The 23,160-nt window shown below is 43.5% G+C and overlaps 2 long non-coding RNA genes across 2 annotated transcripts in view; both read left to right on the forward strand.

Annotated features, from left to right (window-relative positions):
* LOC137483546 (uncharacterized) overlaps nt 1-23,160 on the forward strand; it is a 42,618-nt gene that overhangs the window by 6,627 nt on the left and 12,831 nt on the right. The window lies entirely within an intron of this gene.
* On the forward strand, nt 3,016-22,087 carry LOC137483547 (uncharacterized). Its single transcript, XR_011004512.1, has 3 exons — nt 3,016-7,699; nt 8,499-8,550; nt 20,201-22,087. It is a non-coding gene; the product is annotated as an uncharacterized lncRNA (long non-coding RNA).

Below are 23,160 nucleotides of genomic sequence, written 5' to 3' on the forward strand. Positions count from 1 at the left end.
GTGCTGCCCACTTCCTAACGCTCCTGTTAGGAGGCATTTGACCTTTCCAAGGATAGAAACATCAGCTGCCCACAGCTGCAGGAGTGGAGGCAGGGCTTCTCACCCTTCCCTCCCCAGAGCATCAGGCTGTGAGGTCCTCCGCAGCCCATCTGCCCTCAAGGTTCTTGTCCATGGCTGTCAGCACAGCCACAAAGGAAAGTGTTGTATTCAACAGCTCCTAAAGATTGTTGTGAGAAAAAACAAAGCCAAACAAATCAAATCTCCTCCCCATGAAACTCAGCCAGGCTGAGAAGAGATGTGAGCACAAAGTAGGGAGAAAGAGAAGGGTGGTGTTTGGTCAAACCAGTTGGCTGAATGGTTCAAGTGCCTCCTGCCAGCCTGCTCAGCTGGCCCAAAACTTGGTCCCTGAAGTCTGCAGCATGATGCCAGAGGGCTCTGGCTACCTTTGGGAATGCTGCAGTGCTGCCAAGCTAGCCCTACAAGCTCTGGCAAAACCCAAGGCTGATCCTTGGGTTGGCACCCAGGAATGATCCTTGTGCCCAAGTGGCTCATCCAGGGACAAGCTGTGCTCATTGCCACTGATTTCCAGGTCACAGTGGGCTGTGCCATCAGCTGGCTTCATCCCTTGGGCTGGCTGCATCCCCTTGTGTGCATTTATCAGGAATGGTGGGCAGGATGGGTGTTGGGAACACCACCTTCCTCAAGCAGGTCACTGGGGGCAGGTGGGATGGCCCTGTCCCCTCTCCACATCTAAGTTTATTCAGCTGCAAAATTGGAATAGTAGGAAGCTTAATCTCTGGGCTAAGCTGCTACCCAAGGCAAAGGTGTCTCTTTACTGCTTGTAGTAAATAACAAGCATGTTCCCAAGGCTCTGTAATTAACCTTTTTTGTAAAGGGGAAATCAATTTCCACAGTTTCCTTTCAGAACTTCTGTATCCTGTCTGGAGAGAGCTGACATTCATCATCCTTCAGTAAATCCTGTGGGGAATCTCTGGAGCTGGCAGGGTCCAGCTCAGAGCAAGCTCCTGCAGGTACCATTCCCATGACAATTTTCCTTTGAACTTAAGACCAAATTCCTCAAAAAAGGAGCAGTCCCCTGCTGTAGGAAAGGGAATGACAGTTTAGGAATATTCTCTTTTGCTTTAGGAAAGCAGAACCCAAAAAAGGCAATTTCCCAGAGAGGATTAAAAATTTGAATCCTGAATTCAATAGCTGCTAGGGAAATCTGTTTTAGAGCAATCAAACCCACTCAGAGCCATCCCACGCCTCTGAATGCCAACACCAGGAAGTACCAATGGCCATCTGCACTCTTGGGTATGTGATAGAGAATCCAGGAAATGAAGAAATTGAAGGATTTTGACCTTTCAGCAGAAAGTTCTGCAGAAAAACATATTCTCAAGAATGTTTCTATTTCCAGAGAAATAAACATTCTCCAAAGGTACTCTAACAAGCAGATCCAGAGCAGAGTAGATCAAAGGGGTTTTTATTTGCTCTGCATGCTGTCGGACAGCCAAGATTGATCACTTTACCTAGGGAGAATGGAAAAATCAATGTAAAAGAAGGAACAGGTTAAGTCTTAACAGTAAAAAAACAAAGCTTTTCTCATGTGCCCATAATTTGATGCTGTTTTTCCCAGAGGTGTGCAGGGCTGTCCATTCTGTCAGCATCAGAGGAGCTGGTAAGGGCAGGTGAGCATGAGGGGACTCTGCAGATCTGGTCTGCAGGGCTGGAGGGGAGATACTGGTGTGCTGGTGTTACTGGGGGATGAGCTAAGAAGTGTAAACCTCACTTTGTGCCACAGGGAAACTCTTTGGAAGTTTTGGATTTGGAAAATTCCCACTTTGTTTTAAATTAAAGAAAATTTGATTGTATTTCAGTAATTTTTTTTCTGAATTGATGCTATGGTTTTATCAGAATTGGAATATGGAAAATGTCAAGTGTGATGCAAGAACTCTTATTGCAACAGAATCACAGAATCACACAATGAACTAGGTTGGGAAAGACCTTTGAGATCATCAAGTCCAACCTATGACCTAACACCTCCCCATCAACTAAACCCTGGCACTGAGTGCCACATCCAGGCTTTTTTTAAGTTGTTCTGTTTGGAAAGAAACTTTTGCTTTAAAACCTTTGATCTGTTCTAAGTGAAGCACTGGAATTATGGAACTGATTGAAAAAAATCAAATATAGAAATAAAAGCTGTTTTCTGTGTTTAAACCAACTTATTGCTCTAATATGAGGCATTTTCAAGGTTATCTTTGCAGTCACAGGTGACAGAATATTTTCCCAGTGCTGAGACATGGAAGCAATGCATGACACTGTCCTGGGAGCTCCTGGAAGCTGTTGCAGTATGGGTTTGTTTATATTTACAAATTAATTGGATTTGTTCTTGGCACTTGTTTGGATTTAGCTTAAGAATAATCCATATTGTCCAAATAACTTCCTAATAATAAAGACCCACGGTCACTGTCAGAGCTAAATCCCAACGTTACACTGCAAAGTAGCTGGAGAATTAGCTATTGCCTTAAATAAAAATCACATTTTCCCAAACCAAGCTGAAATCAGTGAGAATTGTTGATTTTCAAGACTTTTAAAACTGAGCCAATAAAACATGCTGAATCTTACCTTATCTATACTTCAAGTATCAAAAAGCATTGATGTCTCTCAAACAGAATTATTCTTTTTTAAAACACAGCAAAATGAGAATGTATCTCTGCAAATTAAGCTTTTTTTGAAAGAATGGTTTCTTGAATAAGAATATTGTAAAACCCATCAGAGAGAAAACTGCTCCTAGGAGGAGGATGTTGCATAAGGTGTCTGAGATAAAGGTTTTACCATTTTTCGTGTTCTCATACAATTTTACTGAAATGGAAGATTCTTCTCTTTAAATGTTCATTGTTATGCACATGCTTTGCAGAGATAATAGCTACCTTTGCCTAATCCTCATGGGCTGATTTGAATACAGAATTGGTATCACTCTCCAATTTCTTTGAACATGGGGAAAAATATCAGCATTTATTTCAAAGGACTTGGTGAGTTTTAAGTTCCCCCAGACATCAGAGAGATTTTAGTCCACGACTGAAATCAATTGCAATATTTATCTGTTGTCTTTAATTTTTAAATATCCTTCAATATCAAGACCCAGAACCTCATTTGCTTTAAAAAACAATTTAATTTTTTCAAACTCAGTTTTAAATTTTTTAAATTTTTTTAAATGTAAGAATTTTTCTCTTCTTCAGCACAACTCATAAATGTACTTGGGATGTGTGAACATCTTTTGTAGTGACTGGGAGTTCTATGCAAGTTTCTTATTTTGAGGCTGGTTCTTAGAGTAGCACATTCTGTGGTGGAGAACTTGCTCTGCTGGGCCCAGGGAGCTGTACAGCCCAACCAGCCAGTGCTGTGAGGATGCACCAGGAGGCTGCTTTGTCACATTATGGGTGCCAGGGCTCCAGTTCTTGTATTGAACAAGTATTTTGATTATCTAAACTGGAGTCACAACAAGATCCATTTATTCAGCAAAACTGACTGTCCTGCAGACCATCGTGCTTGTTGTCCTGCTCCCTGTGTGCAGATCATAGTCTCAGACTTCCAGCACGAGTAATTACAAGCTTTTCCTTAACTAGGAGTTGTCTTTAAAGAAATGCAGTCACTTCAGACCTCTCCAGAGCCACCCTTGCACGTGAGGAGTACCTGCAGTGAAGGGCTGGTGCGGAGCCCTGTCTTGACACTGGGAGTCAAAGAGATGAAGCCATTGTAAGACAGAATGTTTAATTGTTCCTGTCAGTCACTGAAGGCAATATAAACATCAGTCTCCAGCCTACAGATTTTTTATTCACTTTACAGAAAGCAGCAGCGCTCTTCAGGCTGGTGAGGAGGCTGATGTAAGCAAAACAAGATTCTGAGGAGGCATTTCCAGGATTATGCAAAGGTTTGCCTGGACCTTTGGCCAAAGAGCAGTGGGTGGCTCTGGGTGCTGCTCTGGGTGCTGCTGCCTGTGCTGCTGCTTTCCTGAGTGCTCAGAAAAAGAAATGTTTAATTAAATAATCTAGTCAGGGAAAAATTGATGTCTGTATTTAGATTTATGGATATGTTTAAAAGACATTCCTTTTATTAATGGACTGAAAGATGTGCTGAATTTTAAACACACTTCAAAATATTTTCTGAAAAAGTGCAACCTTACTGTTTGAAAGCTTTTGTGTGAGCTCAAGGCCACCTTATTACAGTGCTGCAGGGACAGTCACATTTGTGCTTGGAATTCTATTCTTCATTTTCTGGCATGGTTGCATGATCCTCAGCTGAAAATTGTGTTCATGGATTGTGGGATGAGCACTTCATTTTAACCTTGATGAAATCTTACTGATTACACAATAGCTTGTAATTAAAAATAGATGGTGGGCTCCCTCATATTTTGATTAACCTAGTATCTTTCACAGTAAGGACTGAAGTAAATCAGAAATATCATAACAACTTTATATATAATGATCTGGAGGGGTATTGAGAGCATCCCTTGAAGTTCTTTCACTTATGAGACAGCTAATTTGCATGAGTAACCACTTGGCAGCTGAAAAAAAAACACCATGGAAAACATTCCACTCTGGAAAATATCTTAAATCTTCTAGTCATGCGTGAGAAGCTCCATCAGTTGTCTTTTGGCTTTAACTAGCTATGTTTTCAGTGAGAGAAGATGTGAAGGACAGGGGGCTCTGACCTCCTGTGAACCTGTGAAGGAAGTGACAGACAGTAAGATGCAAACCTAAGGACTACAGCCAAGATACAGCTTGATTACAGATGCACTGAGTGATTTAGAAAGATAAACTTTGCGTGACCCTGGGAAGAGGAATGCTGCTGAATGCTCAGGATTTCAAGTGAAGCCACTGAAGCATTCAGTAGTTCAAAGAAAATGTGTCTTTAGGGCTAAAATGGAAATTTCTATCCCTTTTTTGAAGTCTGGGTGTGTAGGTGAATGATCTGCGCCTGCTTTCTGGAGGCAGCTGGGTGTGTAAGGAAGAAGTGTTCTGTGACTGAGGTATTGTTGCTGGCTGGAGCAGTGGGAAGGGGAATTGGGTTTGGGAATAGGTAAAACTCAGGGTCTGCTTTGCTGGAACACCTTGTGAGGCTGTACCTGGGCTCAGGTGAGTGTTTGGGCAGCAGCCAGACCTGCTATTTGTGTCTCAGGCACGAGCAGCTCAAGAAAGCTGTAAAGAACAACAGTGGGAACACTTTGCCATCTTCATCTCCTTGTCTTCTTTCCATCCCCATCCACCTTCTTTGGAGAAATGTGGATGCACATTTTGGGGATGCTGCAAGTAAAGAACCTTCTCTCATTGTTGTTTTATCTTAAAAAGCAGAAAAGAGTAAGGAAACTGTTTGTTTACAGGTATTCATTGCTCTCACATTTGGAATTCTTGTGTATTTCTGTAGAATAAGTGATGATATTTATTGCTTTGCCTTTGCAGAAATCTGAGATTTTGTATCACCCCAGCACAGTTTATCTCTATGGTTCTCAGTGTTGTAAAATGCATTAATGATGCTACTGTTCATTACATTAAAAGTAGCTTTACAAGAAAAGACATCAAGTCAATTTTGCTGCAGCATTTCTCTTTGTAACTGAGCCTTTGTTCTCAACCTGAAAGTGCACCAATATAATTTTACACATCTTTCCAAATGTCTGAAATTCAAGTGGAATTTTAAGAATCTGAAGTTGAATAATTTTTAACATCTAGGCTGTAGCAAAACCTTTTTTCCCCAAGAATGTAGGTACTAAGGCCTTATCTATCCAGAAGTGTTGTTAAAGACTGAACTAACCAATCTTACATATCGTATTTAGCTCTGGAACCTGAGGAAAATGTCATTTACACACTCTGGGAAGTCACTCCATGCTTAGTTTTCCCCTCAAATGGGTCACACACCTTCACTCCAGCATACCCTTTCTATGAACTCAAGCTGTGCCTCAGTACTTTTTCCAGAGAACTCTCACCTTGACTGCTTCATGTTAATTGAACAATATAGGGCTTTGCTTATATTAATAGTTCAAACTTAGGATATTCATCTCTTCCATGCAGTAAGGTAGAAATAGAGTTTCCAGTCTCTGTGGCCACCGGGCAATTTTCTGTGCAGAAAATCCCTGTGTGGAGAAGCTGCTGAAGGTTGCTCTCTGGAATAGAACCACTTTGCTCTCAGCTCCTCCAGCTCTCATTTCATGCAGGTGCAATTGGTACTGAGGTAATGGTTTTTGACTTGTTCCAAGGTGCTGGGAAAATGCAGCCTTCCAGTTAGACAAAGGGAAGAGCTCTTGCAGGATAACTTCAGCTGCCATCAGCTGGGCTGCTTTTGATGTTAGATGGCAGAAGATGTGTTCTGAGGGGATTTGGGTGGTGAAGTATCTCCTAGTCCCTTGTGCACATTTTTATCTCCTAACAAGGGCTATGGTGAGCCAGGCCTGGGCGTTTGCCTGCTTGCTGAGCTGATGGATCTGTGTGTGCCATGGGCATGGCTGAAACTGGCTCAGGGAGCTGGCCCCAGACAGGTGGGGTGAGACAGAACTAAACTGGACTCAGAAGTGTGAGAGAGGGCCCGAAGTTTCCTTCATCTGCCTCCCGGCCGTCGCAAGGGCCCTGCAGACCCTGACAGGAGCTCTGGCCTGGCCGAGGTAAATGCTTGCCCAGTGACTGTCAGCAGCTGTGCTCACTGTGCTGCTACAGAGCGCTGCATTCCAGCAGGCTGTGACCAGCGGTGGCTCGTCCCTGCGTGCCAGCACCTGCTCCACAGACCAAGGGGCTCTTCACAATGGCCCATCAATCTCACCCACCTTCTGGCCAGGTGCCACTTGCTTTGGCTAAGGACTGTATAAACTGAAACTTTTTGGGAAGACTTTGGTCCATGTGGCTGGACCATTGAGGACCTTGTCTCAGTGGTGGTAGCTATCTTCCCCTTCCCCTCTTTTCTCTCTACTCTTTATTTCCCTTTTCTGTCCCCTCAATCACATTTGCTGTTGGTACCACAATAAGGGTGCATTTGTTGTGATTAAACTGATGGTCCCCTGCTGTTTGCCTTTTTGCACTTTTGGGATCGACTAACGAACCATCACGACACCCCGCACGAGCGGATCATGACAAGAAGCCACTGCAACATGTCCAGGGTCACTCTGAAGGGAGCTGCTGGAGTGTGGGTGCACTGAGAGCACAGCAGTGAGTGCCTCAGAACCCTGCTGGGGGCTCTCCTTGCTGTCCTGGATTCACTCGGCTCCAGTTTGCACTACCTTTGGATGTGTCAGCTGAGTTGCTCTTGCTTCTTTCCTGATCTGCAGACAGTTAGAAAGATTTCCCATGTGGCTGGGGTAAATGCAGGGCTGTAGCAGCAATGGTTTATAATCCTTTCAAGAACATTGCCACTGGTCTTTAAAGTACCTGTAGGTTATGTCAAGAGTATTTTTTGGAATCAGAGACACCCCCTGTTCAGTGCTTAAGCAGATTACACACACCATACAGTGATGCTGCTGTTGCAGCTTTTCTATTTTTAGTTAAGAAGGTCCCCAAGGATGTAAGCATGGGTTTTCCTCATTTACCAGCTGCAGGAAAGAACCTGAAATGGTTATTCCTTGGCTTGTGTATGATCAAAGAGTCTTTTTCAGAGGTGTGATTCTACATCATGAATTCAGGATTTCATCAAAGCTGCTGCTCTACTGGCCCACATACAGGTAATTGCTTAATGTAGCTGCTTTTGTTCCACACACCTCAGAGATAATACAATAATAAAAATAACCAAAGCACATAACCAAAAATGGTTATTGCTCTCCCCTTGCTGAAGTGCAGTATAGGTTTGGGGATATATGTGGATATCTCTAAGGGACTGGCTCAGTGAGATAACAACATCTGCTTCTGCAGGCGAGCTCTAGAGTTTGTGTATGTGTTTGTGGTTAATGCTGATGGTTTTATTAAGTCACAGTGATGTGCTTGCTAATTATTTTTGTTTTGTATAAGTGTCCCTTATGAGTAGACAAAAGCTATTAAAGGTTACATCTTGGACAAAGATCTAATTTTTATACTAAAATTCTAAAGGTTGTTGGGATCCTCATAGAAAGAAAAAGGAAGAAAGAGCAGTCACCTTCAAAGTCACTGCTGGGGCTGTACTGGAAGCTGGTCACCACCTGGGCTCCTGGAGGTGAAATACAATGGAAACTCCTTTAAAGCACCTGCACTTTGCCCTATCTAGGAAATGAATGATCTTGTTTGAACAAGAGTTTCATTCTTGGATGTTGGTTGTTCCTATGCATTGAACTACTTGTTTCATGTTCAATAGAGCATGTTCCTATGCTCTATTGAACTGTAGAGTTTTGCTTGTTTCTGGTCAGGCTGCAACTAATTTGTCTTCATAGAGAGCACGATGCCATGAACCTGCAGTTTCTGGTGTCAGGATGGTAATCCACAGGAGGCCTTTTAGATCACTCAGGGTACCTTCAAAAAGTGTCCTTGAAATCTAATTTCTTTCTCTCTTAGGAGCTTTAGAAGTCACCTACAGTGACCTAGAAGAGGATATGCCTTAAAATATGTGTGAACCTGTTCCATGAGCCAGTGTTGCAATGTGTAAGTCACAGTAAGAAAATATTGCAGTGCATTTAGGAGAGATGAACATACTTCCAATAATTATGCTTAACGACTGTGCCCTTTTCTGACTAATGCTCCCTGGATTTTTGTGAAATACCATGGGTTTGCCAGAGACATTTTCCTAGGCAGTAAACAAAAAAGTATTGATGGGAGCAAATTGCCAGACAGAACATTGACCTCGGAGCAAAGTCTCTGCAAAGAGGAGGTAGGACTTGGACTGCTACTCTGAAGTGTCAGATCACTGCAGAAAGGGGACATGCGGGGATGATGTTCTCTCAGAAGGCATTAGAAAACAAGAGACAGAGCTATGCTAGAGGATCAAGAACAATTTCCACAGCTATATCAAGGCCTGACAGGTAGCTGTGAGTCTCAAGGGAGTCCAGCCCATCTGTTGTAAATGGACAGCAGCCAGAAGATGATAGGCAGCACAGGAACCAGACCTTGCAATATGCCCCTGTGGATGTTAATGACAAATCAATCCAAACCTCTTGAGCTTCAGGACATTTTTTCTTATGTATAGTTTCAAGTGAAAAAGACAATTCTTATGCAAAAAGTATGTGTAATAAAACTTTAATTGATAAGTAAGTCCTGATACAAAACATTCCTTGCAGCTATTTCCTTTGGTAATCAGGTGTACTGCCCAATCAAGTCTGCAGTCCTACATCTTAAGGCTCTGCTATCTCAGCACACTGTGTGAGACACAGCCATTCCCAAGGGATCTCTCACCTGAAACACAAACCTGGAGAGCAGAAAAAGCAAAGCAAAATTATTTACTCAAGGTTATGAGGATCTGAAAGCTGGGAGTGGATATTTGAACTCATGGAACATCTCCCAGCCACAGGTTGTACTAACCTCCAGCAGCAGTTAGATGTGATGGTCTTTTAATCTCTCAGATGTGCTGAATTTACTTTTTGGGGAACTTTTCTTGAAGGTGCAATGTGGAAAGATGCAGTTGGTCAGAGCAACTGAAGGACGTAGACAGGCTCAGATTGCCATCTCTTCTTGTAGAAGTCAACTAAAAAGTGCTGCAGACATTTGCCTGTTGAGAGTAGATGGGGTATCAGCTGCACTCTGATAGATACAGGATAGAAGAGTTACAAGATGCACAAGATATCCAAATGTTTCAAAATATTCCATCACTTCTTCAGTTCACAAGATTTACATTGGGTTTAGGTAGTGGTTTCAAGGTTCTTATGAGAACTAACATCTGCTATTACTGGTTTTCAGAGAAGTTTGAGTCCACGGCTGTCTAGCTGCCAAATGATCAGGTCAGTACATTTATGTAACTCACAGATTCTCCAGACCACTTTGGGAACTGCTTTAGCTGTGTCAGCCTTTCATTCATTTCCCCCTTTCTCAGTGGTGATGTTTTCTGCCTGTAAAAGCTACCCGGAAACCAGTTTACACTCATGCCACCAAACACCTCCCTCACACATAAGTGGCTCAGCATGTGCACAGGCACAGTTCAGAACAGTGTGAGGGCTCAAGAGCACAGCAGGAGTGGGGTGAGATGGGCAGCTCCACTCTAAACCTCCCTGAGAAAGCTCCTGATGTTTGAGCTCTGCAGGGAGACAGGATGTGTTGCTGTTTGTAAAGATATTCTGGGACTGGAGAGGAGATCTGTTTCAAGAATGAGAGGTATGATGAGGCCATTCTCCAAGAGGGAAAAACAAACTAACAGAATAAAGCCTGCTGATGAGTTTAGATAGAATTGGGACATAGATTTGAAGAAATTTGCATATGGTTTTCATAAGGCACAAAGAAGCCAAGAAAAGAGGGAGAGTCATAAAATGAAGAGACAGCAAACCTGAAGGCAGCACTGGGGGAAAATCTGGTGGCTGCTGAACTGAGTGTGTGAGGGAAGTGACCATGCAGTCTGTCTGGGCATGTGTGTTACTCCCCTGGAAGGAGCAAGGACACCAAGGCAAAGGGAGGAAATGCCTCCTTGTGGATTCTCATGAATGGGTCTGTGTGGTTATAATTTTGTCAATGCATCTTTCCTCGAAAGGAAAAACAGGCTTGGTGGAAATAAGAATGCAGTTCTGCTGAGAGATGCTGATCCATATTTAACCTTCACCGTTTCCAGGCATGGAGGGGGATAGGAAGAATTTTGTGCTTTCATCTTTAATTTAGGCACTGCAATCCTTCTAGGTGCTCAAAGAAGGAATGTAGCTGCTTGGGAAATGACAGGAAAGGCAAATCAGAGTACATTATTTTGGCAATGTTTTGGCTCACCTAGGTGCTTGAAAAAGTCTAATGTACCTTTGTTAGAGACCTCTGTACCCCTCCAAGGAACTACTGAAAATAGCAACACCATCAGAGGGCAAGAAAAACAGACGGGAGAGTTGCCAGAGAAAAGAAAAAGCCAGAGTCCCATTATTTCAGTAGAGTTCATCTAAATCTTGGAGGTGTCCTCCACCTAAAGCCAAGCCATCTTGTTTATGTCACTTCTTTCTCAGTTTATCTCTAGTGAATCTCAAGAATCAAACTAGGACCAGCTTTAATCCAAGACCACGCTTAAATCTCCAAGCTGTAGATTTCTTAGTGCTGAGCATAACCGACATTGCAGGTCCTTATTAATAGATTTTGATCTTGAATCTTTTCTTAGCTTGGATTTCTTGTTTGTATTTTGGATTTGGAGCTAAAAGGAGGTAGTGAGTATCAGGAGGGGTCTAGTCCAGAGTTATCACCCAGCAGGACTGCACACTTGATCAGTTGGTCAGTTGATCACACTTGATCTGTGTTCAGTTCAGGTCAGGTGGTGGTGGTGTTTGGAACAGGGTGGTACCAGCTATACAGTGCTGGGAAAAAAGCTGTGATGCTTTGGAGCTGAAGGGAATGAGATGCAATGTTTTAATATCATGAAACAATTTTTCAAGTGGTCTGTGGCCATTCTGGGAGCTGGTGGGTCTGTTCTAGTCTGAGTGCATTCCATACCTTTGTGTGTTCTTACTGTACCCTGACAGCCAGTGTGCCTGGGCTGCAAAGAGAGGCCAGGTTGGAGTATTTATAGCACAGACAGCTATAACTGGAAGATGCCCTTGAAGAAGTGGAGGGGGCATGGAGACCTTCTGGCCTGCATAAGTAATGCTCCAGCACAAACATGCCTGTCACTGCACATCCAGACTTGGATGGGGAAGGAAATGTGCTGTGACAGCTCAGGCACAGCAACTGGCAGCAAAACAACGTGTTGTGTAAATAGGCCAAGGCAGACTGGCTCTGTAAGCTGATTAGGTTCCTGTATTTCCAAGTAATTAATAGTCATGAAGAAGCTTTACAAATGTTCTTAACACCATGGAGGCATCCCTAGGCCTGTTACAGAAACACACTTGGGCAGCTGCTGCCTTCTTTGTTGGCACCAAGGCTGGTTAATGCTTTCTCTCTGTCACCAGTGACTGTGCAGGCTCTGTGGGCAGCACTGCAGAGACTATTTGCCCCATAACTTTATGAAGCGGAGTTATGGCTCAGATGAAAGCTCAGACAAGGCAAGCATGGAAGACAGAGGGGTGAGGCAGCAGAATGATCCATCCTTTGTGCTGGGAGCCCAGGGAGTCACCTGGGGCTGTGTGTCCAGCCATGGGAGCTGGGCAGATATGTTCAGATCTGGGAGTTCTCTGTCTCATCAGATGTGCCACAGCAGAAACCTCACATGAACTAGGCTTTTGCTGTTATGTACACACACATCTTGGTTTGTTTTCCCTTCTTTCCCCAAGAAAATATTAGTAAACTGATATTTCTGACGGAGTTTACACATGGAGTTTAATCAGAATGAGACTTGAGAGTTCACATCCCTGGAGGCAGAGAGTAGGAAGAGCAAGAAAGCTGGTGATGCAAAGCCTGTCATTTCCTACAGCCACAGTGACTGGAGCTCCCTTGTCATCTTTTCTTTATTTGCTGCGGCATAAAGTGATCCCGGAGCAGGTATTAATGACTAAACTGAACAGCTAAAAAAAAGTAATTGGCTTTTCATATTTTAGTAATGGGTGCCTGTATTTTAAATTGTGTATCTTTTGTAGTGTCTCTGACTTACCAGCCTTTGTAATTGATCTTTTTGGGTAGAAAATTCACTTTTTATCATGCAAGGATTGTTTTTTTCATCTGGCCAACTACTGAAGTTTCAGTAAGGATGGCAGCATTGACTGGGGAATGCTGTTAACAGTTTAAAAGTACTAAGATTAGGAGTTTGTGTGACCTTCTCATTAATAGACCACAAGTTCCATCCAGTGTTTCCTACATGGAGTCTGAAAACCTGTGGTTGAACACTGTGCTTTCTAATTTAGATGCTCAATTGCTGATAAATCCTCAATACCTGTGAGTGGTCTACCCAGTGTTTACTTGCATGAAGGTTAGATTTGATTTTCAGTGTGAATGTAGCTGACCATTTTTCAGGCATGGCATCTTGGTTTCAATTTTCTTTCTTTTCCCCCTGAAATTTTCTAGTCACAGATATCTCTTCTCTAGGCTGATAATTATAGTTCATGAACAAGGTGTCTTCCTTTGAATATCTTTCTAGACTTAACTCTTTCAGTTACTTGTAAAAATAATGGATAGAAGAAACTTAGGAATAGATGTATAATTAACTCTGAGATGAATAAACAGTGGGAGTTAGAGCACGTCAGAGGTACCAGCACTGGCCCAACAGTGGAGCAGGAGGAGTTGGGTCACTCTGTTTGCACCATGTTAATTTATTTTATTTATTTGTCTGAACTGAGGGAGCTCTAAACTGTTTGCAGTCCTTGTAACTCTGCTGGGTTCCTCGTGGGTGATACACTCACCTCACTACAAGGCTGTATCCAGCAGGGACAGAGGATCATGGAATGGTTTGGGTTGGAAGGGACCTTAAAGCTCATCTCATTCCAGCCCTGCCATGGGCAGGGACAGCTTCCACTGTCCCAGGCTGCTCCAAGCCCTGTCCAACCTGGCCTTGGACACTTCCAGGGATGTGGCAGGATGGCTAAACATCTGTCTATGGGTGATGTCATCTGGGCAGGCCAAACCTTAAGGTATTCTACCTAGAGCAAGTGCTTTGGGAACACTTCCATAATTGTTTGGAAAGGGGGGCTGGAGTCTCGGGTGTCTCTGTGAGCTGAGCTGAGAACCAAGGCCACAACACATGCTGGTGGCACACTCTATTGTTGGAGTTGACCGGCAACACCCCTGTACCACGGGGACACCAGGGGTCCCTTCACATCTGCAGTGAGTCCATTTGGCTGTGAAATACATGCCCTTAGGCTACAATCTGGGTGGGGAAGCAGCTTTCAACTGCAAGGTCTGCCCCTGCTGAGGCCACACCTGCAGAATAAGCAATAAGCACTTGCACCTCTGTGGGAATGAGGACTGGAAGGATTCTGGTTTGATGGCAGTGGGACGTAGACTGGATCCTCCTGGCCTTTCAGCCCCCAGTTTGTCCTGTGCTCATTCTCAGCACAGGAAGTATGAATGTGGGACTGCAGAGGAGGGTGAAGTGGGGGAGTTTGATACTTCGTTTCTCATGGGCTACTGACAAGGATTGTCTTTCTTTCCCCCTTCCACATCCATAAAACAACTGCTCCCATGGACTTTGAATTTCATCACTGGGAATACGTTTTGTAATAGCTCCTGACACTTCTTTTTCAACTGTTAATTTAGTTGAGCTCTCTGCAGCACAGGCTAATGCTTCAGTGTGGAGGCAGTGGAAAATCATTTCATAAGACTTAATGCTGCTTTCATTTCATGGCTGTTATTATCAAATATTAGTCATTGCTGAGAATCATTCCTTGAACAGTTTGTTCTTATCATCTGAATGCATTTGGCTATCACCCCTTTGTAATGCAGCAGCATCTTGGGTGGTAAAGGAAGGCAGCTTTCATTTTGTTCACTTGTGCATCTTGAAAGCAGTTGTGAACTTAACAAACAGGAGTTATTGTAATTTTAGCGTCTTCTGTGGCAATTCAGCATAAAAGATGAAGTTTTAGCTGAAGTTTCATGAAAGGACAACAGAAGTGAAAAAATTACAAGTGGTTCTGCTACCAATGAAACTTGTTTCTCACCAAAAGTGTATGTGCTTGGTTCAGTCAAAGTTAAGAAACATTTTCTTGCTGTTGGGTCAGAAATACCCTTTGCCTTCTATTAACATGAATTGATAAGAGCTGGGAGGAACAGACCCAGACCTTGCAAAGCTTTCTGTATGTGTGTTTATATACAGGTACTGACTACCACAGTTCTGCTGCCTGTTTATATGAACAAAGCTCCATGTACAAACATTCAAAACACTTTCAAGACCAGTAATGTTTGCAGCATGGACTGAAACCCTTTAATAATGTTTATTTTCTCCTTATATTCATTGGGTAATGAAGATGTGTGCTACCAGTGTTACTCTGGTGAAAAACCAGTGCATTCCCACCTGTGATATTCTATTGAAAAGGGTGTAGCTGTATCATCCAGCCACCCTGCCCTCTCGGGGCAAAAAACCATTGTGTTTTATGTTAGAGTTCAGATCTGTGGAAATAACAACCCTCAAACAGTTTTTAATACCTGGGAGATGTTTCAAAATATCTGCTGCTTTGTCATGTTTTTTTCTTCTAATCTTCCATTCTGAATGCTATGTTTTCCAGTCAGACAAAATCAATTTTTTCTGTGCTTGATGCTGATATGTATTCCATCCAAACAGCACACAGCAAGCAGCACTACTTATGCTATTTCTTTTCTACAGCTTGGATAAATTCTAAGAACTTCATCTATGTGATTGTGCTGTCAGCTGCATTTTGCACTGCTGTGGTAGGACCAAACCTGGCTCATGAGGAGACATAAAGAGGTTTGGAAGGAACTTTGGGAACATCTGGAGCACTCAAAACACACATATTAAAAATTCACAAAGTGAGTTTGATGGGATGGTGCTTACAGTCTCATGGATCAAAATGTCAGTGGTGAAGGAGAAAGTGCTGCCACTCGTGGTTTGTTTGTTTGTTTGTTTGTTTGATATTTGTGTTTTAAGGAAGGCTAATTCTGTTAGAGCTCTGTACAAGCCCACGCTGCAGGGGCTTCCTGAGGAGGTGTGTATTGTAGCGGCGCTGCCCCACGGCCGCGAGCCAGCCCAGCCTGTCCCCATCACAGTGTTTTCCTGTGCTTTCCCTCAGGTGCACCATCCATATAAACATGGGAACCCTGCATTTGCTTTCTGGAGTGTGGGCGTCTTGAGTCAACTCTCCCTGTGGTGCCTGGCAATGTTTTCTTACCCTCACAGCATTCATTGTGCCTCTGCCTGAAGGGCAGTGTCTTCTCTGGGTAAATGAGGAGTCTGCATGTTCAGGGGACTTTTTGAGAAGGCAGCAAAACTTAGCTAAAACTGAGAAGAAATCTCTTCTAATTTCCAAGGTCATCCTCACTCAAAATTTACTTAAACATTAATTATTTGCTAAAAGGGCTTTTACAGAAACATCACAGACTCCTGAGCCGGAACTTTCTCCATCTGGCAGAAACTGGTCCTTCCCAAGCTTTTATCCAAGATGTATTGCCATTTCATGAGTCAGATAGAAAACCTGATGTTGTAAGAGAACTAAATCCCCTGTCACTCAATTTCAGTTAATTTCTATTTGGAGTAAGATGTGTGGGAAGAGGGAATATCTCTAATTGTCACATTTAGAAAGAATAGGCAAACCTTTGGGTGCACACATGTTTCTCAGGGGACAGTGTAACTTGTACGACTGTGTCTACCTGCCAAGCTGATTTCTCTTCTCTCCTTGCACCCATTCTTAAGACTTATCTCAAAGACTTACCTTCCCTCTTCCTTTCCTACCTCAACTTGATGAACTGCCTTTGTTTTCCTCTTGTGCCCAACTCTGGCTTTCACCTAGTTTCCTTCATCCCTCTGTGCTCGACAGAGCTGAGTTTACTTGGAGCTACCCAGGGAAACTTTGAGGATTTGATTCTGGTCAGACTGAATCAGAGACTCACAGGTATCTGGGTTGTGCTGGTTTCCATGCCCCAAATCTTGCTTCTCTCTGAGCTGTGCAGGTTGTGTGCCTGTTAGCCTGGCACTGGAGATCCCAGATTCCCAGCAGCAGTCGGTGCATCTTGTGCTGGAGTGGGATCCCTTTAGGATAAACACATCTCTGGAAATGCAAAATGGGATCACTGCAGTGTTATTTTAAAGGGCAGCCTGCTATATTTGTATGACAGCACTGCTTCACATGATTTATGTGGACCAGGCTTGTGGCCAAGTACTGATGATGCTGACTGAAAAAGGCTGGGGGAGGTGTATCCTAACACTGCAAATATTGAACCTCTTATGTTTATGACTTTATTAAAAAAGGGACATTTAGTAGGAAAATTAGGCACATATTCAATGATAGAGACTTATGGGAATTTTTAACAATTTCAAAGCAAACCCCACCCTTGTGGGAATCAGACATCTGTGGGGGTAAGGCCAGCCTGTTGTTCTGATTAATGTAATACAAATGCAAATAACATCAAGATTTAAAATTCAGGAAGCTGAACTACAACCCTAAGCCAAACATTAGCAAAACCATTAGAAGGATTTGGTTTCTTCAAATTCTGAAAACATTCACAGGTTTTTTAGCGGGAGAAGGGAGGTTCCTCATAGAGGCTTCAAAAAAATAAGAGGGTCAAAAAGCACCATAGTGGATTTTGAAGGGGGCTGTGGGCAGTTATCCATCTCAGAAATACTTATTCAACAATGGGTATCAGGGTCAGATGGTTTATACATGCCCCAAATCCCATTAACACAGACATTACATATTAGAAAATTCCCTTTTGTAGATACAATCAAATAACAGAAAATAATCAACAAATAAAAAGAGCAAGGATTAAACTCATTCGTCACTACCTAGCACATCTGTAGCAAATCCAGAGAAAGCAAAAAAAGAAAAGGGAGGAAAACAACCATCTTTATCATCTTGTACATGTTCCTAATTTATTACTGTGCACATGAGGGGTGAGTATCAGTATTACAGCTGGAAGCAGAGAGAAATGACAAAGCAGAGAGCAACATTTTCCTCATTTTGCCACGTTCTGAGGGGCTCAGGATGGACCTGAAGGTGCAGCCTGACCCGTGCAGCCCCTCAGTGCTCCAGCTAGAGCTCGTGGGGTGAACTCTACCTGTTGCTGCCCATTCCCAGACTCATTTTGAGGTCTGCCAGTATTATGGCAGAGGATTTTGTCCTCTCTGCATGACTTGGTATGATGCATCCCCAGCAGCAGCCAGCTCCCAGAAGCACAGTTGGTCCCAGAGTGCTCCAAGGATTGCAGGAGGAGAGGAGAGGCTGCAGAGGAGGGTGCTTGCTCACACCACAGGGATTTGAGCTCTGCCTTGTGCCACCTGCACATGGACAAGGGGGCTTCCCTAAAACAGAGAAGACTGAGTGAGGGTTTGCACAACAGCCCCAAATGTAAATTGATCAGCCTGCACTCTTGTAAAATCCAGTACAGCTCATTTGGTTCTGGATATTTCTTCCTAGACCTAATTTTTACTGTTGCAATTGTTTTGATCTGCTTGCTCACAGTGAAATCTCTCTTTATTAGGACTTCAGCATTTGTTTGTTTGCTAAGCATCCCCTGTTAAGTATGGCAGCATACTGCAAAGTGCTTTTAAATTACAAGACCTGTAGCCATCCCAGTAAAGGAACTAGGAATGCTTTATGGAGCAAAACATTGTTTTCTTTGTGTTTTTCCAATTACTTTGTAATTCATAAGGTTCAGTAGCTCACAATGGGTCTCCCAGCCATTATTGCAAATTTGCACAGTTCTGCTGTAGGTACATTACAGGATAGAGAACTCCAGCAAGAAAAGAATCTACTTTACTTTCTGCCAAGCCTTCCTTCCCCTTGACTTTCTCCTGCCTTTCTGTGTTCTCTTTGTTCTGCTCTGGCTCCAAGGAATGAGTTTCTGGCTACTGCTGGTGGATGTTCAGAGATCTTCCTGGAAAGTCAGTGAGATGGGACTTGAAACACTTTCTGATCTGTGAGAGTCCTTTTCAGCTATTAGGGGGAACAACCCCATAAGTTCCTATGGCTCTTCAGGAAGCAGCTACTATTGCTCAGCTGCCTGGAGCAGGAAAGGAGTCAGGTGTCCCTGTGTCTGTCCTGTGCTGTGTTTAGCAGGGGCAGCTGGGATAATGTTTCTATCCTTCCTGGGAAACTGTGGATCTTGAGGAGAAACAAGCGTTTTCATCTTCTTTTTCCCCTTCCTTTTTTCTCTGTGCTCTCCTTTACCTCTCCCTCTGCTATCTCCTTCTCTCCTCCCATCTCTGATCTGTGTGTGCTGTTTAAACCCCTCCTGCTGCTCCTCTGATTGATGCAGCAACAAACAATGGCCCTGTGGAGAGATTAGCAGGAGCCACTTTATCTGCTGAGGGGAGGTTACGACAGTATAGCAAGGAAGCAAAAGTTTATTTGGAGGAGCAAACAGTAAGCAACACCTTTGCAAACATCTCAGGACTGCTGAGTCCTAGAGAAGAGGTGAAACCCCTGAGACCTCTCTCTGTACCCCAGGCAGAGTGCACTTCCATGAGTTCAGGTTCAAAGTACAGATTTGGATTTTGCTTCTCCAGACTCTGTGTGTCTGTCCATCCCTCCTAAAAGCTTCTGGCATTGTCAGACAGTTTCACCAGTTTGATAGAGGGATGGTGGCTTACAGATGGGGTTCCTGTCAGATTCACAGCGATGGAAGGACAGTGGAATCCCCTCACCCTGAGGTGAGGAGAAGATGCCATAAAGCCAGGTCTCACTTGATGCTGGAGGGTCCAGCTGGATTTTGTGAGTGCCCCAGGCAGAGAGAAAGCTCCCACTGAAGTTTGTACCTTCCCAGACCTGAGGGAATTTTGTAGAGCTCCAGATATGGATGACAGGGCTACTCTGTGTTCTAGTTATGTAAGTTTCCAAAGACTGCATGGTGTCCAGATGAAATCAGTCCAGCTTGCCATGAGGCTTCACTGGCCAGTGCAGAAGCCCCATGGAGGTAATGGATGGGAAAGAGATGCCAGCTCACCAGCAAGAAGGGAGACTTTGAACAGGAGTGAGGGCAGCAGTGAGAGAAGCACTGGAATATGGCAATGGAACATTTAACATTGGTAGAGAAGAGCACTTATGGTGGGGTCCAAGGGAAGGTGACTCAAGGCAGGCTCTGAGGTGGAGCAGGATGTTTATGTCCCAGCAGGAGATGTCAGAAGAGAATGGGAGTACTTTTTCTGTTTCATCACATTTCTCAGGAAAAAAACAGAGGGTAAAGCAATGCCGAAATCCTCAGAGGAACTTGGAAAAGCATTTATTGTCTAAAAAACATGAAAACAAAAACTATCAGACGAAAAAACTGATCTATTTCACCTACTTGCATCTTGAATGTCTAGAATGTACAAAACTTGGGGTGGCTCTTCCTTGATTGGCTCTAGTCCTGCTCACTACCAAAGATTAAATGTTTGCAGACTTAGGCTGGAAACTTCATCAGAAATTGCTGGTGAATCAAAATAAAAATGGAGGAAGCTGAGTAAACATAAAGTAACTGTGTTAATTGTCTGTCTCTGAAGGGTCATAAAATCTATTTTGGAAAGCTCAGCTGTAAGTTTAAGCATCAGGGCAGCTTTAACTCAGCTTATTTTACAGGTGCTTTAAAGCAGCCTGGAAAAGAGCAGGAGGATTGCTTCTGTTGCTGAAGGTCTCCAGGACAGGACACAGTGTCTCTCTCCTGTGCTAGTGTAGGGATGTGCCATGAACACTACAGCACTCTGCTGCTTCCAGCCTGTGGAATAACTGATGGGTAACACAAGAGAGGAGTCCCTGTGAAACACAAGAGAGGAGTCCCTGTGAGTGGGGTAGGGACTCTGTTACCACTGTCTTTTATATTTACAGCAACATGACATTCTGAGCAAAGGATGAGGCTCATGTGGTAGCCCTTTCTTTCCTCCCCTTAGATTTTCAGTTCTCATTTATTCTTCAGTCCTTAGAGAGAGATCTGTGTATTTACTGGAAAAACTCTGTCTCTTAATCAGAACAGCTCAGCTACTGACAGTAAATTTGATAGCTGTACCCATGAGATGTCGTGGTTATTTATTACAGGTTCACTGATAGCAAAATGTTTGGATAACAGTAATAATAATTAGAGGCACTTAATCCTTTTTTGTTGTAGTAACTGCTCAGGGCTGCATGCTCCAGGATGAACAATTGTTCATATTGCACGAAGCTGATTTTAATACCTTTCTGGGTGAACCATATTTATTTCAAGATAATACAGCTTTTCACTCAGCAATTCCACTGATTATCTCAAGCATATGCCACATACTGTCATCCCAAAAGGTTAAGTCCCAACTCCTACTTATTCTCCCCCCAGGGGATGTCAGCATTGAGATGCAATGTTTCAGGAGAGTCTGCTCCCCTGCAAGCTGCTTAAATCCCTCTGCAGATGTGGAAAATCCACAGTTATTATGGGCTTCAAGGGCCAGATGCTGAGATGTGAAGGTATTTTTGGGGTAGGGCTGTTTGAAAGGAGGCTGTCATCCCTGCTGGGTGGCAGCCCAGGCTCTAGCTCACTACAAGGCATTGCAAGCAGCTGCCTGCTAATGATAATTCTAATTAATTTGAACTTCTTTTCAGACCAGTTCAGGACCTCAGATAATTCACATGTGCATGTGTAGGGCTGCATGGACCAGCCCAGTGGGTGCTGTTGTCCAAGGGGGTGTTGATACATCCCTTTGGAGCACAGCCCACCCTGGAGTGTAGTCTGCAGTCTTGAGACAGTGCATGGAGGTGATGAGGATGTGTAAAAATGTGTCCATCTGCTGAGAAGGAATTTAAGTGTGGTTGTAGTGCATCTAAGAGGAGGGTGATACTGCTGTGGTAGATAGACTAGTCATCATCAGTGTGTTGGTTGTAGCAGCATTTGGCTACTAGCAAATCAAAAGATACTGTATATTGAACATAATCAAATATTTAATTAAAATATTCAATAAATTAAAAGCCCTGAGATTAAAAAAAATTCTGATATAGAAAATGTACCATGGTTTTCAACACACTATTGAAAGCATTCCTTACCCTTTCAGTAAAATGTAGTCTACAGAACACACCATATTTTTCCTTTTCTCCATTTTAGCACTGACAGGTGGATAATAGAAATGTTCTGGACAGTCAGAGTGCTGCTGGAGATTGCATATGAGAAGGTGAGTGAGCAGCTCTGTTCCTTCATGACAGATTTCCTCTGCAGGACCAAGAGGCAGATTTAAACTCCCTGCTGAAGGGTCCTGGCCAGGAAAGCTCTTTGAGAGTATCTACTGCTCAGTATTCAGCACATCAGCAAAACCCAGTTTTTTCTTATTCATTGTGGAAGAGAGGGGATGACTGTTCCACACTGCCTGTGTTTGCAGGTTTGTATCTGTCCAGGGCCAAAGTGACAAAAGCACAAACTCTGTCAGGTTTGTTTTTATGAGTTGTCTGAGCACAGGCAGTTCTTTAGTGAAATAACTGCTTTCCAGCTCTTTGTCTCAAGTCTCACTTTCAAAATTTTGCCTGTTTTTCCAGAAAATCACTGCATTTGAGGAGGGCCTAGCTTCTAGTTATCTGTGTAACAGCTGAGATCAAAGAACCTTTACATGTGTTCGCTTTTAAGCATTACTGAATCCAGAGCTCAGCAGGGAGAGGTGAGGAGAAGAAGAGGCAACTCTGGAAGACTGAGGCAGTTGATCCAGTGCTGGAAAAGTTTTCCCAGGTGTCTTCCCAAGGAGCAAAATCTGCCAGTGTGGCTGTTTCCTGCTCCTGGAAAAGTTCCCTGTGTGTCCAGCACAGAGCCACCATGCAGTCATAACTCTTTAACTGGCCGTGTACTACCAAGGTGAGATTCCCTGTGTTTCAGGATTGTGAACATGCCTAGAAACACACAACACATTTTTTTTTGTCTAAAGCCTTGGCATAAACCTCTATCCTAAACATGGTTAAAAGTGGCTTAGGCAGTTTTTTCACGTGCTGGCAATGCCCTGGGCAGTGACCTGGCCCAGGCTGTGCCCAGTCACCAGTCACAGCTGGGTGGCTGCAGGCAGCATGGGACACTTGCTGGGCCTGCCCCTGCTCTCCAGCTTTTTGACATTCACATTCTCTGGACAGAGAGACATAATTCTGTCTCTCAGGAGAAGCACAGAGAGAGGAAGAGAAAACAATCTTTATCTCTGCTCCTTTGTTCTCCCCATGTGGAATGTGGTGTGGAGATTGTTCACCTGCAGTGATGGCTGGGTTGGATCCTGGTGAAGGCTGTTTGGGGTCAGTGACCAATGGGATCCAGCTGTGGCTCAGACTCAGCAGAGTCACGAGTTTGAGTTAGGTAAGTAAGTAAGAAGTAAGTATGTAGAATAGTACAGTAGCTCTTTAAATAGTATATTAATGTAATATAGTATAGTTTTAATAAAGCTATCCTTCAGCCTTCTGATCTGGAGGCAGACATCAGCATTTCTTCCCTGAGTCGAGGTCCCGCCTGACTTTACTATACAGCTTGGCATAACATCTTCACTGGAAGGTGTGGAAGAGGTTTGAGAGGCTGCAGAGCTGTGCAGGGAAGTGGAGGGACACAGAGCTCTTGGGTA

The sequence above is a fragment of the Anomalospiza imberbis genome, chromosome 16 (assembly GCF_031753505.1).
Source record: "Anomalospiza imberbis isolate Cuckoo-Finch-1a 21T00152 chromosome 16, ASM3175350v1, whole genome shotgun sequence".
In the NCBI taxonomy this organism is placed as follows: domain Eukaryota; kingdom Metazoa; phylum Chordata; class Aves; order Passeriformes; family Viduidae; genus Anomalospiza; species Anomalospiza imberbis.